Source organism: Bidens hawaiensis, unplaced genomic scaffold (assembly GCF_021521415.1).
Source record: "Bidens hawaiensis isolate Kalapana, Puna unplaced genomic scaffold, B.hawaiensis_p1.1 tig00003244_1, whole genome shotgun sequence".
Taxonomy (NCBI): domain Eukaryota; kingdom Viridiplantae; phylum Streptophyta; class Magnoliopsida; order Asterales; family Asteraceae; genus Bidens; species Bidens hawaiensis.
Window position 1 is genome coordinate 985,022 of NW_027491178.1, and position 20,336 is coordinate 1,005,357.

At 32.7% G+C, this 20,336-nt stretch overlaps 1 pseudogene across 1 annotated transcript; it reads left to right on the forward strand.

Annotated features, from left to right (window-relative positions):
* The first annotated feature begins 10,764 nt into the window (after positions 1-10,764).
* Positions 10,765-18,481, forward strand: LOC143622964 (putative LRR receptor-like serine/threonine-protein kinase At1g67720; annotated as a pseudogene). Its single transcript, XR_013151805.1, has 14 exons — positions 10,765-11,056; positions 12,343-13,380; positions 13,786-13,918; positions 14,328-14,399; positions 14,477-14,545; positions 14,641-14,712; positions 14,951-15,019; positions 15,244-15,392; positions 15,579-15,802; positions 15,876-16,002; positions 16,094-16,162; positions 16,499-16,685; positions 16,820-16,955; positions 17,880-18,481. The product of XR_013151805.1 is annotated as a putative LRR receptor-like serine/threonine-protein kinase At1g67720 (transcript).
* The last annotated feature ends 1,855 nt before the right edge of the window (positions 18,482-20,336 follow it).

Genomic DNA, 20,336 nt, shown 5'->3' on the forward strand with positions numbered 1-20,336 from the left:
GGCTCATCTCGTAAAAAGCTTGAGTCCGCTAGCTTATTCTAACCAAAACTTTTGGTCCAAATTAAAGTAGCATCTTGTGACAAAACAGATACCGACACAATATTTGCAAACAAATATCTGTGCAAATTTTATTTTTTCATAAGGAATTGTTTTTTATTTACTCAAAGGGTGTTTATGATTGTGTTTTATGAAATAAAGAGTATTTAGTCGGATCATAATAGAACATTTTATCATCCCTTTCAAATTTCCATGTGTAACAATCAGAATATCAAATTACAAATAAACACGTATAATTATCTTGGCACATTACACCCTAATCACCGTTATTGGTCTTACGTTGTTTAAGGATGTTCCACAAACACCATCTTGTGAATTACAGGAATTGGATAGAAGAGATTGAGATGTACTTACATGAATTTGGTGTGTACGGAAAAACATCAGGATCAAGAGGCTACTAAATAGGAATTCTCATTGAAGACAAGTCACATGAGCCGTTCTAGCTCAGTTGGTATAGTGCATGGCTTTTAACCACGTGGTCGTGGGTTCGGTCAAGGTTACTAATGTTAACTAATGACACTCAGGAATTTATTATTGTTTCATACTATCAGCACCTGGAGATTACAGGTTCAAGAGACCTCCCATGTCGATTACCTTCATTAAACTCAATAAACATGTTCTCAAGTAACATGGTCCAAGCTAAAGCCCAAGCCCCCACAACCCAACATGTGTTCGTGGGTGAAAAAACATAAGAAATGACATATCTCAAATATTACCAACCCGTTTTAGACGCAGTGGTTGTGGATGAGAGGAGAAATCCACAACAGAAGTAATCAAAGGACAGGTAACCTTAAGAATTTTATCATTTGAACAAACATAAACAAATTCTTAAGTTTCTTATGAACATATCGAATCGTATAGGTTGATATGAAATGTTGGATGTACGAGGTTTGATTATAGGTTTTGAAAGAAATAACGAATTTGATTGTTCTTGATGTTTGTTCAGGTCAAGTGAGTTTTTTGAACAACCCTACTCATGATATTAACACGATAAGTTAAATGTCGGTCATCGCATCTTTTATCATAATGTCATTATTGTGATTGCTAGATTCATACCCAACATGTTTTTTTTTCTTTCTTTTAAAGAGTTCCTTAAAGATTGATCATTTCTTTTGGCCCAGGCAGATAAGAGATTTGTGGTGCTTGACTTTAGATAAAACCAGTTAATATTTTTCTAAAACAAATACATATACATTGCGTTTGTTTGAAATTGAAGAAAATGTGCTTATTTTGAGAGATGGATACAAAATATGTAATCACTTGGCCACTTGTACTTAACATTGGCAAATCATTGTGCACAAAATTACAATGAGAGCATCTCTATAGATTACATGAATGTGACATGTTAGCCTTTTAGCACACTATTCTTGTGTGGTTTAAAGAGGGAATCTTTTCCTAACTTGAAGCTACAATAATGATTATATTAGGGGGGGAGAGGGTGGTCCAAACCATCACTTGTAACATCTAATTGGAGTGTGCCATCTTAATCTATTATTTTCCATCACTAGTGATGGAATTTTAGTGGGGGTGGTGATGTGGTGTGATGAATTATTTTTTTATTTTTTTATTTTTATATAATAAATAGTAAAACAATATTACATTAAATAAAAAATAAAACAAGATTAAATAAACGTTACAAAGATAAATAAATTAAAAAAACCGACAGTGGATCGACGGACATTTGAGACGGTTGAGATTGAAACATTTGAAAAGCATTATTTGGATAGGTTTGGGTAGAAAAGTGTGGAATAAAAGGTTGGTTTTAATATGGTTGAAAAAATTGTGATTGGTTTTGAAACAGTTGAAAAGGTTGTGGATAATAAGGTTGTTATTGGGATGGTTGGGTTGTGTCGGGTTCATCTTGTAACCGAAATCTAGTCGGCTCGCCTAGATTTTGTCGAACCTTTGGTCGGGTTTGGGTTTTCTTTGAACCCAACTCACGTTTCCTAGAACTCTCCATTGGTGTGATGTTAAAATGTTGTTTGTAGTAGAAGATTTGAGTTGCATTTGAGTTGGATTTGAGTTTCTTTTGAAGATAGATTTGAGTTATTTATATAGGTTAAATAAGTTTTTTTTTAACTCTCCCAACGGTCATAACCCCCCCCCCCCCCCCCCCGGGGCTCATTTTCTTGGAATCTCAACGTGTGATGGCCATCACAGAGACCCTCTCATCACGCGTGTGATGAGAGGGTCGGCGGCGGTGTCCATCACGCGTGATGGTGAAACCATCACGCACCACCCCTAGTCCTCTTAAGAGGCAAGTAAAAATATCAACGGAAACGTTACGAAAGTTATTTAGAACGAAATTACAAAACAAAAAACCTCTTTCAACTTTAACATTGTTTATAACCTATTATATTGGTTCGATTTCAGGTAAATATGTTTAGAAAACCAAATTAACCGATTGAACAGTTAACTTATATCGTGTTTTGCTTCTTAAATATTTATTCATTTGTGGGTTTAGATAAACAAGCCTTAGTGCTCTCATTTAGAATTTATTTACCATAGCAAAATGTAATAAGATACACAATTATGGCAAGGACGATAACCAATCGTAAAAAGAAGTTTTTTTTTACCAAAATGGGGATGATGGAAACATTATTTAAATGGGTAATTTGAAAACTATTTACTAAAATGGCTATTTTTTTAAACTTTATCTTTCTCACTCCTAACCTTATTAGATGTAAACATTTTCTATATAAAAATAGCACACGGGTTAGAATAAAAAATTTATTTAAATAATAACACAATGTGAAATACAAAAATATGTTTAAATGACATAAAGATTTATTATATGGTAGAATAAATTTTAGATTACACAATATGAAAATAAAAAGTTGTTAAAAATTTCATCAATTTCTAAATATTTCTTTGTACATGATATTTTTAGTTTTATTTGTAACGTTACTTTATATATCAAAACTTAGTAGTTTCACATTTTTCTGCTTTTAACTCTATATAATGCACCACATAATTGACCCATGAGTTAAAATAAATTGTCTCATAAACAAACCATCTATAATAATTGATCTTATCTTTTATTAATTTTCATTGCAAAACAAAAATAAAGTGAAAATTTCATTCTTTGAAATTAATCATTTTATCTAAAGGTATAGGATTTCTTTAAGAATAAAAGTGTGAGTTCCAATATTACTTTCGGATATGATTTCGGCTTCCATGACACGATTATCATAATGTTCTTTCACATATAGTTTAATTTCATTGCATAGACCAGTGTGCTAGTTATTATTTTAAGCAGCATCACTTGAATATCGGCTTTTAGGACTAACCTATAACTTGACAACCTTAGATTTTAAGGTCATTTAAAACATCAGGAAACTAATAGTTTCTTGTAACGTATCATTTTATGTATGATAGATACCATATAAAGAATGGTAATATTTTTCATCACCCAGAAACATGGATAGCAAATTTTTGCTAATTTTTAGGTCGACCTCATTTTTTGTTGCAAGTACAACTCGCTCACTAAAGAAATCTATATTTTTGAAATCTTCAATAATATAAGCATATACAAAGTCAAATTATGATATGATTAATAGCATGCTAATGTCTAACATTTGTATTCTAAAAATAAGAAGTTGTCTTATATACCTGAAAACCAAAACATGTAGTCTAGTGTTTATATTTTTTGTGGATTTTTAAGATAATAAACTTAACATAAGTGATTAATTGATTAAATAGTAAATTAAAAAAAGTTATAAATTGCTACTTTTTTAAGCCAACCCGTGGACCGAAACTCATTCAAATCATAAACTGTTTTGACCCGAACCATATTTGATATTTTAACCGGTTAAAAAACCCACTCATTTAAGTTAACATAAACACTAAGAAATACATCAATAGAGAATTCTTCTTTTCAATGTTTGAAAGAAAAAGACTTGTAATTTGGTAAAAAGAATATATTTAATAAGTTAAAGTTTATTGAATTTTAATTTTAAATTAATCTTGTTTCTTCATCTAATAATATCATTTCTTATAAAACTATTATTAAAATGATATATTTAAAATTTCAATGTTTCAATTCATTATTCAAAATTAACGTGAAAATAAGTTTACTTATAAATACCTAATATTAGTAACTAATATTATATATATGTATAAAACAGAATAACATATTTATGTTGGTATAAAAGTTTTTAAATCTAGAAATAATTATTTAAAAGAGAAAATAAATGATTAAAAAGTAAAAAAAATAAAATACAAAATTATTAATAAGAAAGAGAAATTTCAAATGTATATAATATGAGAGAGAAGATGGAAAAATTTTGTAACTATCACTTTGATGATCACATGTGGCATTTAGAAATTTTTATTTATTATAGAGTATAGATACTTTAAATATTTTAAAACATTTTTATTTAACTTATTTAACCATATTTTAATTATAGAATTACAAAATAAAATGTATTTTAATGCTCGATTCAATTAGGATACTTAAAAAATCACAATCTGAAAATAACAATTGATTTTCAACTTATATATGATTATATGTTACTCACAATTTTTGTCTTCACTAATTAAAAACTATTTTTCTTATATCGTGCAATTTGTTTTATTATTTAAAATCATACGTACGTATATTTATGTTTAATATTGTTATGTTTTTTAATAAGATAAAGGATGTTTTATTTAAATGATTATAATATTCTTAATTTTACATTTATACGTTTATGATGTTTTAAGTCAATAAATATAGAGAACAACATGCATATTATTAATGTAAAAAATAAGAGTATTTAAATACATAATCAGTTTAAATAAACAATCTTTTATCCTATTTAAAAGCATAAAAATATTAAATGGGGCAAAAAAAATATACGTACGTGTGGTTTGAAATAAAAAGAAAAAAAAACTTTTTGATGAAGGAGGAGAGAAAACATTTTTAAAGAATGAAGAGAGAAAAAAGAAAGTAAATATTTTATAGTTAGAAAAATATGGCTAAATAAGTTACAAGAAGATGCTTTAAAATATTTAAAGTGTATTTTATATAAAAAAAATGTTTACATCTAATAAGGTTAGAAGTGAGAAAGATAAGGTTTTGAAAAATACCTATTTTGGTAAATAGTTTTCAAATCACTCATTTAGATAAATACTTTTTCCACTATCCCCATTTTGGTAAAAAAACTCCGCAAAAAGACTATTAAAATAGTACTTAGAGCTTATTTAATGGGAGTCACGGACGCCTTGGGCCTTTCTCATCCATGTTGGTGTTGTCCGCCTCTACCCGTTCAGGTTTCTCCCTTTCTTCACGGACATCAACAGAATTTCCCCTCCTCCCTCCTTTTGTGAATGTTATAGAACGTAAATAACCAAATACGTGTATAAATCATATGAAGTGATTACCCTATTTTCTCTCTAGAAAACTTGTTCATGAAAAAAAAATGTGAGACGTGTTTTGAAAATTCATTTTGCAAATACAATATGTTTTACAAACGTTATCCCAAACAATTATTCCAACAATAATAATCATTAGACTTTTATACATTGTTGACTTAAGATTTTAAAGTACTCATTTTCAAATCACTCATGTCTCTCAACTCTAAATAGATTTTGTTTCGTACTGTGTTTCTTGGGAATAATTGTACCCTTGTCGAACTGTCCCATGTTACTGAGCTTTCAAAGGGAACATGTTGGGTGGCAGACCATTCAAAGTCATTTCCTAAGGTAACATCTCGGGTCATGTTTTGACCCATTTGGATATCCACTGACTATTATTATTTCACTTTTGTAGACCATTTCAAGTGACTTGACTTATTCATTCTCTTTATGTTTCAATCATCATGTGTTCAACTGTGCATGAGTAGCTAATACATGTTACCATTTATGACGTCATTCCGTGCTTTCCAAGAAAGTACATACTCATGACATTATATGTTTGTGTGTGTATATATATGTGATAATCCTACAAATAGCTTCATTAAACACACTTGAATTCTTCCAATATCAAACCTATTTATCTCTTCTTTTGAAAGCACACATGATGAAAGCACATACAAGGTTTCCACCCACAAGAGGCCAAGTCAAGATACGTATATTTCATCTTATTATTGAGATCGTTAAGGAGATGGTGAACGGTTTACACGAAGATGATAGGAATTTGATATCTAAGGAAGACAGACCAAAACAATTTTCGATACTGTCTTAGTGGGATGATATTTCTTGAAAATATCAAAGTTATTAGGATCGTGTGTTGTATGATCAGTACTAAATGCTCAAAGGTGAAGAAAGTACTGTCATGGAAATCTACTTTTTGAGGTTGATAAATATGCACATATATGTAACAATTACGATGTTTTTACTATTTGAGTTGTTCGTTTTTTGGTCGTTGTATCTTATCTGGAACGAGTGGTTTGTATTGTTTAGATTTTGTGTCAATGCCAAGAATTGGAATCAATAGGAATCTATGACATGATGCTTATCTTACCTTATATGTTATAACCATGATGTTGTGCCTACATGATATCTTGACACAGCGTATGATCGAATGGTTAGTTGTCATGCGGTCGCCCTAGGCCTAATCGTTTTCCACAGGTCACGAGCATTTGACAAGCCTTTGGATTTAGACAAGTTGTCATTGGATGCTTTTCAGCGATGATTCGTCACATTATTCATTGACAAAAGCACTAGTAGCTTATAAATGTGTTCGATAAACAACTAACCCTATCGTCATTGCTATATAATTGATTTTCTACTTATCCTTATGATCATTATTTGTAATTTGAGATAATAAAGCACTCCCTCTTTACCACACAAACATCTTGTCGCATCTGCTAAAAGGAGCTAATATATCACCCATTCATGTAACTGTAGAGAACCTGTTAATGTTAGTAAAAAGTGTGTTCATTATCTTCACAATCATAATCATTATCATCCAAAAGAAACGCAATCATTATCTTCACAATAATTTAAAAAAAATGCAATGTATGTGTACTTATTTTTGAAAAGATTTATTTGGTTTTTATCTAAAAGTGATTATTACAAAAACATTTTGATTATGAAATACGCCAAAGTGTTGTTGATTATGATTGATTTAATAATGACAATGACTCAATGAGATTAAGAGGAATCATTGTTCAAAATTAAGGTAACTGATAAAAAAAACCATTTCGCCATCCGTTAAGATTTGTACCAGCTGGACAACTGGGTGATGAAAAGATTTTGGATATGATTGGAAGACTACACAGGGATGGAGGTGATAACCTGTTTGAATTGATTAGAATGCCTGAAAAGGAGGTGATCCAGCCGCACCTTCCAGTACGGCTACCTTGTTACGACTTCTCTCCAGTCACTAGCCCTGCCTTCGGCGTCCCCCTCCTTGCGGTTAAGGTAACGACTTCGGGCATGGCCAGCTCCCATAGTGTGACGGGCGGTGTGTACAAGGCCCGGGAACGGATTCACCACCGTATGGCTGACCGGCGATTACGGACTCGAACCCACGACCACGTGGTTAAAAGCCACGCGCTCTACCAACTGAGCTAGAACGGCTCATATGGCTACTATTCGTTACAATTCTACTTAATCATTATTTAGCCATCTTATCTTTACTTGCATTAAATAATGTTATTTGGGTTCGAATTGGCATGTATTGGATTTTTCGACAGTGAAAATTGAAGCCTCGATGTTTCATTTCTAGGGGAGCTTCGTCAAAAGCGAAAACCAAATAACCATTTTTTTGTTATTAGATTGTGTTGGCTAAACAAAACTGAGCTAAAATTATAGTTGGAATGAGCTAACAATATTCAAACAATCATTATTTGTTATCCGGTTTATGCGGTTCAAACCGCATACATGTTTTGGAAGAAAAACCGAATAAAATCAGAAGTAATTCAGTTCGGTTTTAAACAGTTTCATTTCATCTCATTTTAGTTTTTGATTTGAAACCAATATTATAACGAAAACTTACCAAAGAAAAAGGGCTATTAAGTGTAGATCATCTCGGCCATTCACTAGTGCAAAACACTTAAGTATTTAACTATCCTATTGGGCTTATAAATGGCCCAAATATAACAATCCAAACAGATTTTATTACATGGCCGATACAAATGACAATGGCATAAGCGACAACATACAACTCAACTCTATTTCAACTATCAAGAACAATTGTTAATAATTTAATTGTTAATTCAACTAAGCCATTTAATAATTTAATTGTTAATCAAATACTTAAAAGTATCCCGAGAAAGTAGAAACAATGTGGATCTAGTCATCGAGATCAGTCCTTGTATACTTTTATACTTTTAAATTTAAGAAAATAGAATGTTTTATTCGATTTATATCTTACAACATGGCTGATATTACAACATAGTAGAAGAGTCTTTGGATGAATCAGGATGTTTATTTTTTAGCTTCTTTTTCATCCACTCGTCCAACCCGATTTTCAAATTGCTCTCTCTATACACAATCTGTTGTTCACCACGTACCAACTTCAAAGATCGAGTGACTTTGTAGGACACCGCAGTTTGGGACCAAGTGTCTCATTTGTTTACCCACCAAACACGGCCCTCACCACTGGTACTCGTGTTTAACTTGAGGCAAACCTCTGACAAGAAATTTCTTGGCTATCGTCTTCATTACCTCAAAGTTGATATGTCCGAGTCTTGCAAGCCAACATCATGCACCAATCACCATCTTCAATCTCTTAGTACAAACAAACAGAACCTCAACTTTCATTCATACCTTGTAATCTCTTAGTACCTTATTATTTTCTTTAACTTTTTAATACTCAGATATGTAATAGATCTCGGTTACCAAATTTGGTTCTCCCTACTTCCCTTGGAAAAGGATTGCACCCTTTCCCTAGATAATTTCTCGTTAAATTTTAAAAAATATAACCAGTCATCCGTCGTAAAGATTACACGTCCCGTTATGAAATATATCAATCTTTAATAATATTCTATGGACAACCATAAATGTCATTTGGAATCCTTAATTCATATGTCAAAAAAATATCTACAAAGTAACAAATACCTTCAACTTTTTCAAAAATTTGGTGAGCATCTTCAAACGAGTTGTTAAAGACAGTAATGAATGCATCAACATGTGGTACCTCCAGCAGTAAAATGTGTACCGTACAACTGGCAAAGTGGAAACTTTACTAAAAGGGTGTATTTTTATTAGTCTAATTTGCCTTTTATTAAAGAGCCAAACAAACTTTGGTGTTTGTTTACCTTTGCATAAAGACATACCTTTTTATCTTTTAAATATCTTAATAATTTTAGTTTGATTGAACAACGGATCAATCTAGACAGATGTGTCGTTATCATAATTTAATAGCTAGTCTCACTAATAGATCCAGGTTGAACTAACGATTATGCTTAATCAAACCCGGTCGGTCAGTTGTTATTTAATTATGTCATGTACATGTTGAGTTTCATTATTGTTGTTAAATGAATTCGCCAGGATGGAGCTCCTAATCTTCACGATATCTGAAGATATGAAACGGGTACACTTCGTCTTCTCCATCCCATGCAACATTTGTAAAATCATAAAGAACGCGTTAGAAGGGTGGGTCTAAGGCCGAAGCCTTGGGACCACACTCCGACACTCAAATCAATGGTTGGTTGACAATCAATCTCTCATTCATGATAGAGAATATGAGCATGTAATGTATTAAATAAAATATAATACGCTCGTGACGATGATAAAGTGACTCTTATATGGGAGAACAAATAATTTGTGTTTTGATAGACTTTCTTACATTATGCCAACACTGTATACTCCATGATTGTTAATCCACATCTATAGCTCGTCTTGATTCACAAGATGAATTAATTATGTAAATGCGTACATACGTAGCATATAAACCTAAAATCACACAAGTTTGATAAGGGTCACAAGCTTCAAGCCAATTTTAGCTTTCTACAAGTATTTCTCACTCCTAGCTTGTTTTAGTTAATACGCTTTTAGTAAAAACATTGTTTATAATCCTTTGCGGTTTACCTAGAGTGGCGAAGCTTGGATGTGACTAACTCTAATTCATTCTCTAGTAGGACGACATGATTTCTTAAAAAAGACTTCTTGTAGAAATCAGCTCAGTTGATAAAGACGAAGCACTTTGTAATCTTGCATTACACCTCAATTGATAGGTATTAAACAACTAGATACAAAACTTTTGCATTCATAATTTAATCCGCTTTAAAAAACATACATGACTTTTAATATGAAAAGCTGCATAGCGTTTGTTTCCTTGTCTTTTAATTACAATAATTTGAGAACCAATAGCTTGATAATTGTGATAACGTTTAAGGCCCTATACCACTAATTATATAAATTAGCCACAATGCATGGTATATTTAGTCACTATCTGAATGCATATATGCGCGTGCAAACTAAATTACTCACGCAACCAACCAATAAGATAGTGTCACCTCAAAACCCGCCTAGCTACTTGGAAAGAGGGAGGCGGTTTCCCTAAGGTACCTAGGTACTCGGCTCCACTACTTGAATCAACCGAGTAAACGAGCCCGTTCCCCCTAGTAGCTGCAAACTTTATTATTAACATATTTTAATTGTATAGTTAGATCGAATTTTGAATAAGTCCCATGAAACCATTCTCATATAATAATTAACATCTAAAACTTGGTTTAAAATATTAACTTGTGATAATTGATGGACATGAGTACCAAATCTAAAGTAAACAAATATGGCACCGTCATTAAAGAAAAAGATCCAAAACCCAACTCAATATCATAAGCTCTCACTCAGTAGCCACTAAAGTGAGCTTGCACAGTTGCACTACACACTTTTCTTTCATCACCATCTTCACCTTCTCTCTCTCTCTCTCTCACACCAAAAGTTAAATATATTTTCTTTCTTTTTCATATGCTAGTTTACTCCATTTAAACTCATTGTTACTTTTTTTTGGGACAAAGATTGAGAAGAAACCAGATGGTGACCAACTGTTACTGTTACTTCTTCTTCTTACTCTTGTTCTTTGTTCTTGTTCTTCATTTTGAACTCACCACAGCTCAGATTCCAGGTTCTCTTTCTCTCTTAGTTATATGCATGTAATATGCTATGTGGGTTTTTGTTTTCTTTGATTTTGGTTGCTTTTTTTTTTTTTTTTAAATTTGTGGTAGAATTTTATCATTCTTGATGTGGGTTTTGTGTAAACTTTCAAGATTGATGTGGATTTTGGGTAAAGTTTCAGTCTTGTTTGTTTTTGTGTCTTTTTTAGGTGATTTATTTGAGTTTTTGATTTCTTTGAATTTAGTTGCTTTTTTTATGAATTTGTGGTAGAATTTGATCATTCTTGATGTGGGTTTTGTGTAAACTTTCAAGATTGATGTGGGTTTTGAATAAAGTTTCAATCTTTCTTGTTTTTATGTCATTTTTAGGTGATTTATTTGTGGTTTTGTATGTAAAGTGTATGAATTTAGGAATGGAAGTTGTAACATTTGAGGGAAAGTATTGGGATATCATATCAAGAAAGTTTTGGGTTTGAAATGGTGCCCTAATTGGAATACATAGTTATCTTAAATCATGTCTTTTTAGGGTGGAAATTTCATAAACTGGTGAAGGTAAACTTGTTTTTGTGGTGGGTGAATGCTTTTGGCTTCTAGTTGTTTTGTTTTTTTAATATTGATTTGCACTTGGTTTGTTGTTAGGTATTTAAGAATGATATCAAGACTTGCCATGTGTTTAATGATTAAATCTTGTTTGGATGTGATTTCAGATGTACTAATCATTTCAATTTGAATAATCATATTATATAATCAGATTAGCAGTTGAAGTTAAGGATAATTAAGTAATTTCAAACTTATCTCACTAATTAGCATGTTTTGTCAACTCATTAAAGTTTTTGGTATGATTTGTTTTCACCATTTATTATTATCTCTTTGGGGCCCAATATATGATTAGCAAAACTTATATGCACTAAACATATTAGAGGTAGCAGAGTTGCAATCTTAACCCGTTTATATCTCATCCGGGCTATGCTTTACTTCCAACGGGTCAAACAAGTCCAAGTATAACCGGTCGAACCAGTCTAAAAAATTGGAAGTTGTCCAAAATCTTGTTTAAATGTTTCAACCTCCTAAACCAATTTTAGCAAACTAATTATACATGATTACAATAATATAGTTTGTGCAATTATGTTTAGGACGTTAGTTATTTGTAAAATTTACAAAAAGTGTTGACGAGTTGACCCGTTTTGACTTTTGACCCACGTTAACGGTTTGCCTTACCCAACCTGCCCAATATTATATGTTCTTTTTCAACAAAGTTGACACTTTTGTTGACAAATCTTGATCACATAACAAACAGGTTTTATAAGTTTTGACTGTGGTGGTCAAAGCAATTTCACAGACAATCTCGGCCTCGACTGGACTCCCGATGACCAAATCATATACGGGATCACAACCAACATCTCAGTCACAAATGAAACAAGACAACAATATCAAACCGTCAGATACTTTCCAGCAGATAACCGAAAATATTGTTACACGCTTAACGTTAAAAGCCGAACTAGGTACCTCATTAGAGCAACATTCTTGTATGGCAATTTCGATACCAACAACGTCTACCCAAAGTTTGATATTTCCATGGGGCCCACTCGTTGGGCTACAATCGTCATTTCAGATGCAAATATTATCGAGTCTCAAGAACTAATCTTTTTGGCTTCTGATTCTACTGTGAGTGTCTGTTTATCAAATGCAACAACCGGGCAACCGTTTATATCCACACTTGAGCTTCGACCGTTTAACGGGTCGGTTTACCTTACACCGTTTGAAAACGAGTTCTTTCTTGGTGTTTCTGCAAGAATCAATTTTGGTGCAGAAAATGAAGACCCAGTTAGATACCCGGATGACCCGTTTGATAGAATATGGGAATCAGATTTGGAAAAGAAAGCAAATTATCTTGTTGATGTGGCAGCGGGTACGGATCGGATATCGACAAAGTTACCGGTTGATACCCGAAAAGACGAGCAACCGCCCGAGAAAGTTATGCAGACAGCTGTCGTGGGAAGAAACGGGACGTTAACTTATCGTATGAATTTGGATGGGTTTCCAGGATACGGTTGGGCGTATACTTATTTTGCTGAGATTGAAGATTTGGATCCCACCGAGACTAGAAAGTTTCGGCTAGTTCTTCCCGGGGCACCAGAGCTCACGAAAGCGGTTGTTAATATCCAAGAAAACGCTCAAGGGACACACCGTTTGTATGAGCCGGGATTTGAAAACATATCGCTTCCGTTTGTTTTGTCTTTTAAGTTTGGGAAAACATATGATTCTACTCAAGGGCCTCTTGTTAACGCAATTGAGATTAGTAAATATTTGAAAATTAGTGATGGATCTTTTGACGGTGAGCAAATCAAGTTAAGGATTTTTAGAGAGAATTGAATACCTTAGGGCTTAGACTTAACTTATTTAGGTCACATACCATAATGGTATTTCCCTTACATATATTATTATTATTATTATTATAATTATTATTAGCTTTTATATAGCTGTTAAACTGTGATCTTATTATTAATATTATTATAATTAGTAGTAGTTTTTATATAACTGTTAAACTTTGATTTCCTTTATTTTGCTTCATTCACATGTACTTAGAGCCGAGGGTCTCTCTGGAAGCCACCTCTCTATTCCTTTGGATAGAGGTACGGTGTGCCTACATCCCACCCTCCCCAGACCCTACTTATAGCTTTGCTGTCGGTGGGATTTTACTGGGCATGATTGATTGATTGATTGATTGATTGATTTGTAGGAGCTGTAGCTGCGAGTTTAGTGTCGGGCTATAAGACGTTGGATTGGGCTCAAGAAGGTGGCGATCCGTGTTTGCCCGTTGCGTGGTCGTGGGTGGAGTGTAATTTAGATGACGAACTTTAGATTATCTCAGTGTATGTTTTTTTAAATTTCTTTTTCTTTATTAATCAAGAAATAACTTTCTTCAGTTTTGATATTGGATTTTGAATATAAAAGAAATGAAATTTGGTTACCCGAAATGGAAAGAAAGTTTAAAGTTTCATCCTTTTTTATAAATGAGAAAATACTTGGTGCCGAGGAAGTTTTTTTTTGAAAAAAGTTGATTACTTTTTTACGCCTAAACAGAAAGTGGTGTAGCTTTCATGGATAAGTGGCGTATATGATATTCCTTATGTTTTTCTTATTACATTTGGAATAATAACTTTGCTTGATACATTACATCAAATCTTTGGGAATATATTTCCATGAGTGGGTCAACTAAAAAGATTGAAAATGAGCGGTTTTGTTAGGTGATGTTTTATTGTTTTCTCACATTTTATGCAGCAAATTGTCTGGTAAGAATTTGACTGGAAGCATTCCTTCTGAGTTGACCAAGATGACCAGCTTAGAACAGCTGTAAGTTTCAATCTTTTTAATGATGTTTATTTGTGATTAATAAATGGATAGTGTTTGATCATTTAGTTTTATGTTAGATGGCTTGATGGGAATGCACTCACCGGTCCAATTCCTGATTTTACTGGATGCCCAAATTTAAAGATCATGTAACATACATTTTATAATTTCTGTTAGCCTTATACCTTGCGGTTTAATTATTATTTTTTATGCTTATTTTAACTAATAACTTTTGTCTATGCAGACATCTTGAGAACAATCATTTGAGTGGTGACCTGCCTCCCTCATTAGCAGACCAACCTAATTTAAGTCAATTGTAAGTAAATTATTATTCCATTTGTCTCCAAAATACACTTTTATCGTTTTCACAATTTAGTAGCAAATCATAATTTAGGTGCAAATAACAGTTTTTTGGACATGGGTATAAAGAAATATCATTCCCACTTCTAAAAGATGTTAAAAAGTCAACATTTTTGCATTTGAAAGTCAAACATGGACCTTCTTAAGATCAAGATTGATAACAGATTTCCTTTGTCTTACCTAATATTTTCTAGGTATATACAAAATAACTTGTTAACTGGAGAAATCCCGTCCGGTCTTCTGAACAAGAATTTAGTCTTAAAGTAAGTATTTCTTCCTTGCTCCATGACTGTTTTTTTCTTTTTTGTAAAAAATATTATTGAGTTTATGTTTCTTAAAAGTCAAAGATGCTTATAAGCACATTTTAGATTTGCATACACAATTAATGATGCTGCTTTAAGATTTGTCTTTGTTCCACACACCTACTTTTGAGGTCAAACTTATATCGTTTTCGTGTTGTTTTTTATGTTTTTTAAAATCTTTTCAGCTACACGGGAAATGTAAGTCTTAATAAAGGAAGCAGTGGAGGGAGACGGAATAGAAACATAATTATTGGAGTGGTGATCGGGGCTGCTGCCCTTTTCATAGGGTTCATAACTTCATGTATACTCATTCGCCAACGAAATTCGAAAACCGGTAAGCTCATGGAACATGTATTTAGATTTCTTTCATGCACATGGTACAACTAATAAAGCCCAACTTGGTGGGTGTTTGCCTGTTTGGATTTGCACATGAAAGTGATTATGTGATTTTATAACACAAAGTCATTGATTTTATGTTTTCTAAAAAAATGTTTGTTGATTTTTACTCTTTTTTGGTCAGAGCCCAAACACAGTGTGCCTGTAATGAGCAATGCAGCAACAGAGGCTGCTCAAAGCTTCACATTATCCGAACTACGAAACGCCACAAAGAATTTTGAAAACAAAGTTGGCTCGGGAGGATATGGCACCGTTTATTATGGAAAATTAAATGATGGAAGGGAAATTGCTGTTAAAATACTTGAAAATAATAATGTTTATCAGGGAAAAAAAGAGTTTGCAAATGAGGTAACTATTTGGTATAACAATTTCTCTAAATTCTTGATTATTTTATTTTAATACTTTTTTTTATCTGATTAAGGTGAGCCTTCTTTCACGAATCCATCATAGGAACTTGGTACAGTTTCTAGGATTTTGCCAAGAAGAAGGGAAGGATATTCTTGTTTATGAGTTTATGCATAATGGAACACTCAAAGAACATCTTTACGGTTTGGATTTTGTTTAATCTCTTTGTGTACTAGACTCGACTCAAGTTTTAGGTTTTCTGTTGTGATGATGAATCTTTATGTATAAATTTAGGACCTTTAGCTAGAGAAAGGGGGATTAAGTGGATCAAGCGACTCGAGATTGCTGAAGAGTCTGCCAAAGGTTTTCTTTTTTGAAAATCAAGATTTTGTTTTTTGGTCATTTAATATCTAAGTTCATGAGTTCTAATAAAGGGCAAATTGCATATATTTGCATAAAATAGCAACTTACTTCCATTTGATTTAAGACTAGTTAGAGAGAAATCAAGATTTTTTTTCTTGGTCATTTCATATTAAAAATAACGAGTTCTAAGTTACTACAAAGGGAAAATTGCAAAAAAAATAAATAAATAAATAAATAAACAATGAGTTCTAAGTTATTTAAGTCTAGTTGGAGAGAAATAAAGATTTATTTGTGAATACATATGCTAATTCGGTTTTTTTATAAACTTGTTTTTAGGGATTGAGTACCTTCATACTGGTTGTGTTCCTTCCATCATCCATAGAGATTTGAAAACAAGCAACATTCTTCTTGATAAGAATATGAGGGCTAAAGTTTCTGACTTTGGCCTCTTGAAGCTTGCGGTTGATGGGAATTCACATGTATCAAGCATTGTTCGTGGCACCGTTGGCTATCTTGATCCCGAGTAAGCAACACTTTCCTTTTTATGAAAATTTAACCATATTTACTTGAGTTTTATTGTTCAAACTACATTTTGGTTATTTTATAAGTGGTGTTTTAGAGATATTACAAATACTTAAAATTGCTTGTGAACTGTAGGTACTATATTTCAAACCGCTTAACAGAGAAAACTGATATCTATAGTTTTGGGGTCATTCTTCTCGAGTTAATTTCCGGTCAAGAAGCGATTTCAAACGAAAACGTTGGTATAAATTGCCGTAACATCGTTCAATGGGTAAGTCCACATAATATCCCCTACCTCTAAGACTCAAATTTGACCCTTTTTTCCACGTTGATTTGTTGCTTTTCGACAGATTGATACTAGGGTAATTTTGTCTTGAGGAACTGCGGTTTTCGTCCCTGTTATTTGTCCACATCTGCGGTTTTAGTCCAATAGTTTCAAATTTGCGATTTTCGTCCCTGTGGTTTCATTTCACTTGTAATTAAACCCGAATTTACTAATCCCATTAAATATGGTCATCAAACACATCAACGTGCCCCTCACGTGAGGGGCAGTTTTGTCCTTTTTTTTCCCAATTACACCCCAACCCCTCACGTGAGAGGGCTTGCGAATTAGGACTGGGGTTTATTTAGTGTGAAAAAGGACAAAATTGTCCCTCACGTGAGGGGTATGCTGATGGGTTTAATGACCAGACTTAACGAGGTTAAAGAATTCGGGTTTAATTGCAAGTGAAATGAAACCACAGGGACGAAAAGTGCAAATTTGAAACTATTGGACTAAAACCGCATATTTGGACAAGCCATAGGGATGAAAACCGCAGTTTACTGTTTTGTGTCTTTTCAAGTTTTAAGGGCATTTCGTTATTAGGCATGTTTTGACCGAATTTGGTACAAATGAAACATGGGTGGCTTCAACATACATTATCCCCAAGATAAATAAATAAGTTGTTTGTGGGTCGGCCCAAACCGACCCGTTTTGAACCATGGTTTGGCCGAGGAGCCCGTTTGTTACAAGCCAAACAGAAGAACTCAACCCAAAAGACTAGTCTGATAGGTGAGAGAACCCATTTGACTTATAAACCCCACATCAGTTGCCCATACAACCGATGTGGGACAAGTCCCATACCTTGCAATGGTTTCAGTCTGTAACACCGTTTTGCCACCCCTACTATTAATAATTGTATTGATTTGACGACAGGCGAAGATGCATATAGAGAATGGGGACATTCAAGGTATCATTGATCCGGCTCTTGGTAACGAATACGACATCCAATCAATGTGGAAGATAGCTGAGAAAGCTTTAATGTGCGTGCAACCACACGGGAACATGAGACCTTCAATGTCAGAAGTTATTAAGGAAATACAAGATGCAATCTTGATAGAAAAGGGAGTTGAAACGGCTGCACGAGAACGCAGTTCCAATGAAATGTCAAGACATACAATCTTGAACATGGGATCTCTTGATCTAATGACCAACGGTCAAGATTTGTCGGTTGATGAGTCGTTTACTCGACCCAGTGCACGTTAGCGTTGGTTCTGTTTCATGTCTTCAATATCAGATTCTTTAAATAGAAATTGTGAGGTTTTTGGAAGTTTGGTTTTGAGTAGTTAGAATGGTAATGTGGTGTTAATTTTTTGGTACTTGGAGGTGTGATTTTTGGGTCAGTTTGTAAGTTTTTGTAGTTGTAGGGGGTAGTGTGTAAATTTGGAGTTTTTGTGGACCAATATTGGAACTTACATAGTTGCAAAATTATTTTTAGTAAATGCTTGTATTCAAATTTAGTTATTTATTTTATTGTTTAACAATTGTTATGTGTTTACCAATAATGTTGATATTGGTGCCTACATATGTGTTTAACCTTGATCATTTTAATTATGGAGTTTTAAAAACATACAATATTGAGTCAAAACTTGAGCATTTTATCAAAATAAATGTTACCCCTCATAAGGGTATAAATCCTAAAAAAAATGAAGGTATAAAACTACTACTCCATAATATTTAAAGTAAAAGAAACATAATCAAGGCATAAAGAATTCATTCTTAAAAGTAAATATGAAACAAAGAAAAGTAAATTTGACCTTAAAGAAAGGTAAGCTAAAGTTTGAATCTTAAATCCCTGAAAATTTGTGGAATTTATATCTTCCATTTTAATCTTGATTCCTTGAAAAATAAAAACATTCATTCTCTACATGCAGTGAAAATAAACTTGTACAAACAAATATAAAATTACATTTGCTTATGAACAACACATATAGTTTAGCAAAATATGCACAATTTAAGGTATATCACCTTGTATCTCTTATGAACAAAACGATGTATGATTTGCCTAAAGTCTAAAGTGTCACACTATCAAGTTGTCTAGTGAAATTAAGAACGAGAGTTCAATGGATTGTTTATACACAAACCAACGGTAATGAGCTCTAGCAGTGAACGACCAAGACATATTTTTTTACACAATATTTAAACTAGTAGAGAAAATTAAACCATTCATAGTAAGTGGTTGGTCATGTCATCCAACTCTTAAGTTTTCAAGCTTTTGTATAAAATTCAAGTTTGACTATTGAATGTGACATATCTTTGTAATAGAAGTTTCTAACATGGCACATGTGGTTTATTTTTTTTTAAATTAAAGAGATCATATAAGTTCGTGCATGTGAGTAGATATTATTGAAATTAATTATTTCTAGACTCTGGTGAAATTTTGTATTAGCTAGTTTTAAACATACAATTAAAATGATTACAAATTTACAATCACTATTGAAGTTGTTTGGATGATACTACAATCAATAATGTTAGTTGCACTAATTTGGAAAATTGGTGAATTTTGACTTATATAACATTATTTTATTGACTTAAATACCTAAATTGGTCAAGCATTGTTTTGGAAGTTGTACAATAATCATGCAAATAATTCTCAATGAAAAATGATGCCTTGAACCTTAATATTACTTGTGAGAATTTATTTTGGATTAAAATCCTAATGATAAGAGTTTTTAATTTGACCAAATTGGTGAACTTTAACAAATATTGACCCATTTTGGGAAATTGGTGTCTATTTGACTCAAAACTAACACCCCTTTCTACAAGTGAAACCAGAGGTGTGGTATAGAGGACTCTTAGATATGCCTTTTTAGATGGAAACAACCATTTTTTTAGGCAATTCCTATAATCTAAATGGAACTCAACATGTCAAGATATGTAACTAATGTTCGGTAATTATGAACGGGTTAGACGGGATTTGAGAGACTTGCACCTTTTGTGGGGCATATGTACAAATATAGTAGTGGAGATGTAAAGTTAAGGTTAAGGATGTTTAGAGGTTAGTTCTGTTTTGACTTAACTAGGGGCTTATTTTTCCATATATCTTTTGGTGGTTTTTGCATGTTACCTTCTACATCCCTTTGATGTTTTATATTATGGTGGTGTTTGTATGCTACCATCTGCCTTTTAGTTCTTCATTCATATATGGTTTTAGAGCTGAGGATCTCACTAGAAGCAACATATTAATATCTTCTTTAGATAGAAGTATTACATCTCACTCTCTCCAAACCTTACAAATAACTTAGCTACATATGAGATTTTACTAGTATAGTTGTTATGATTTCACTTTATGTATTAATTAAGGATGAGAAATGACAACATATTTTACAACTC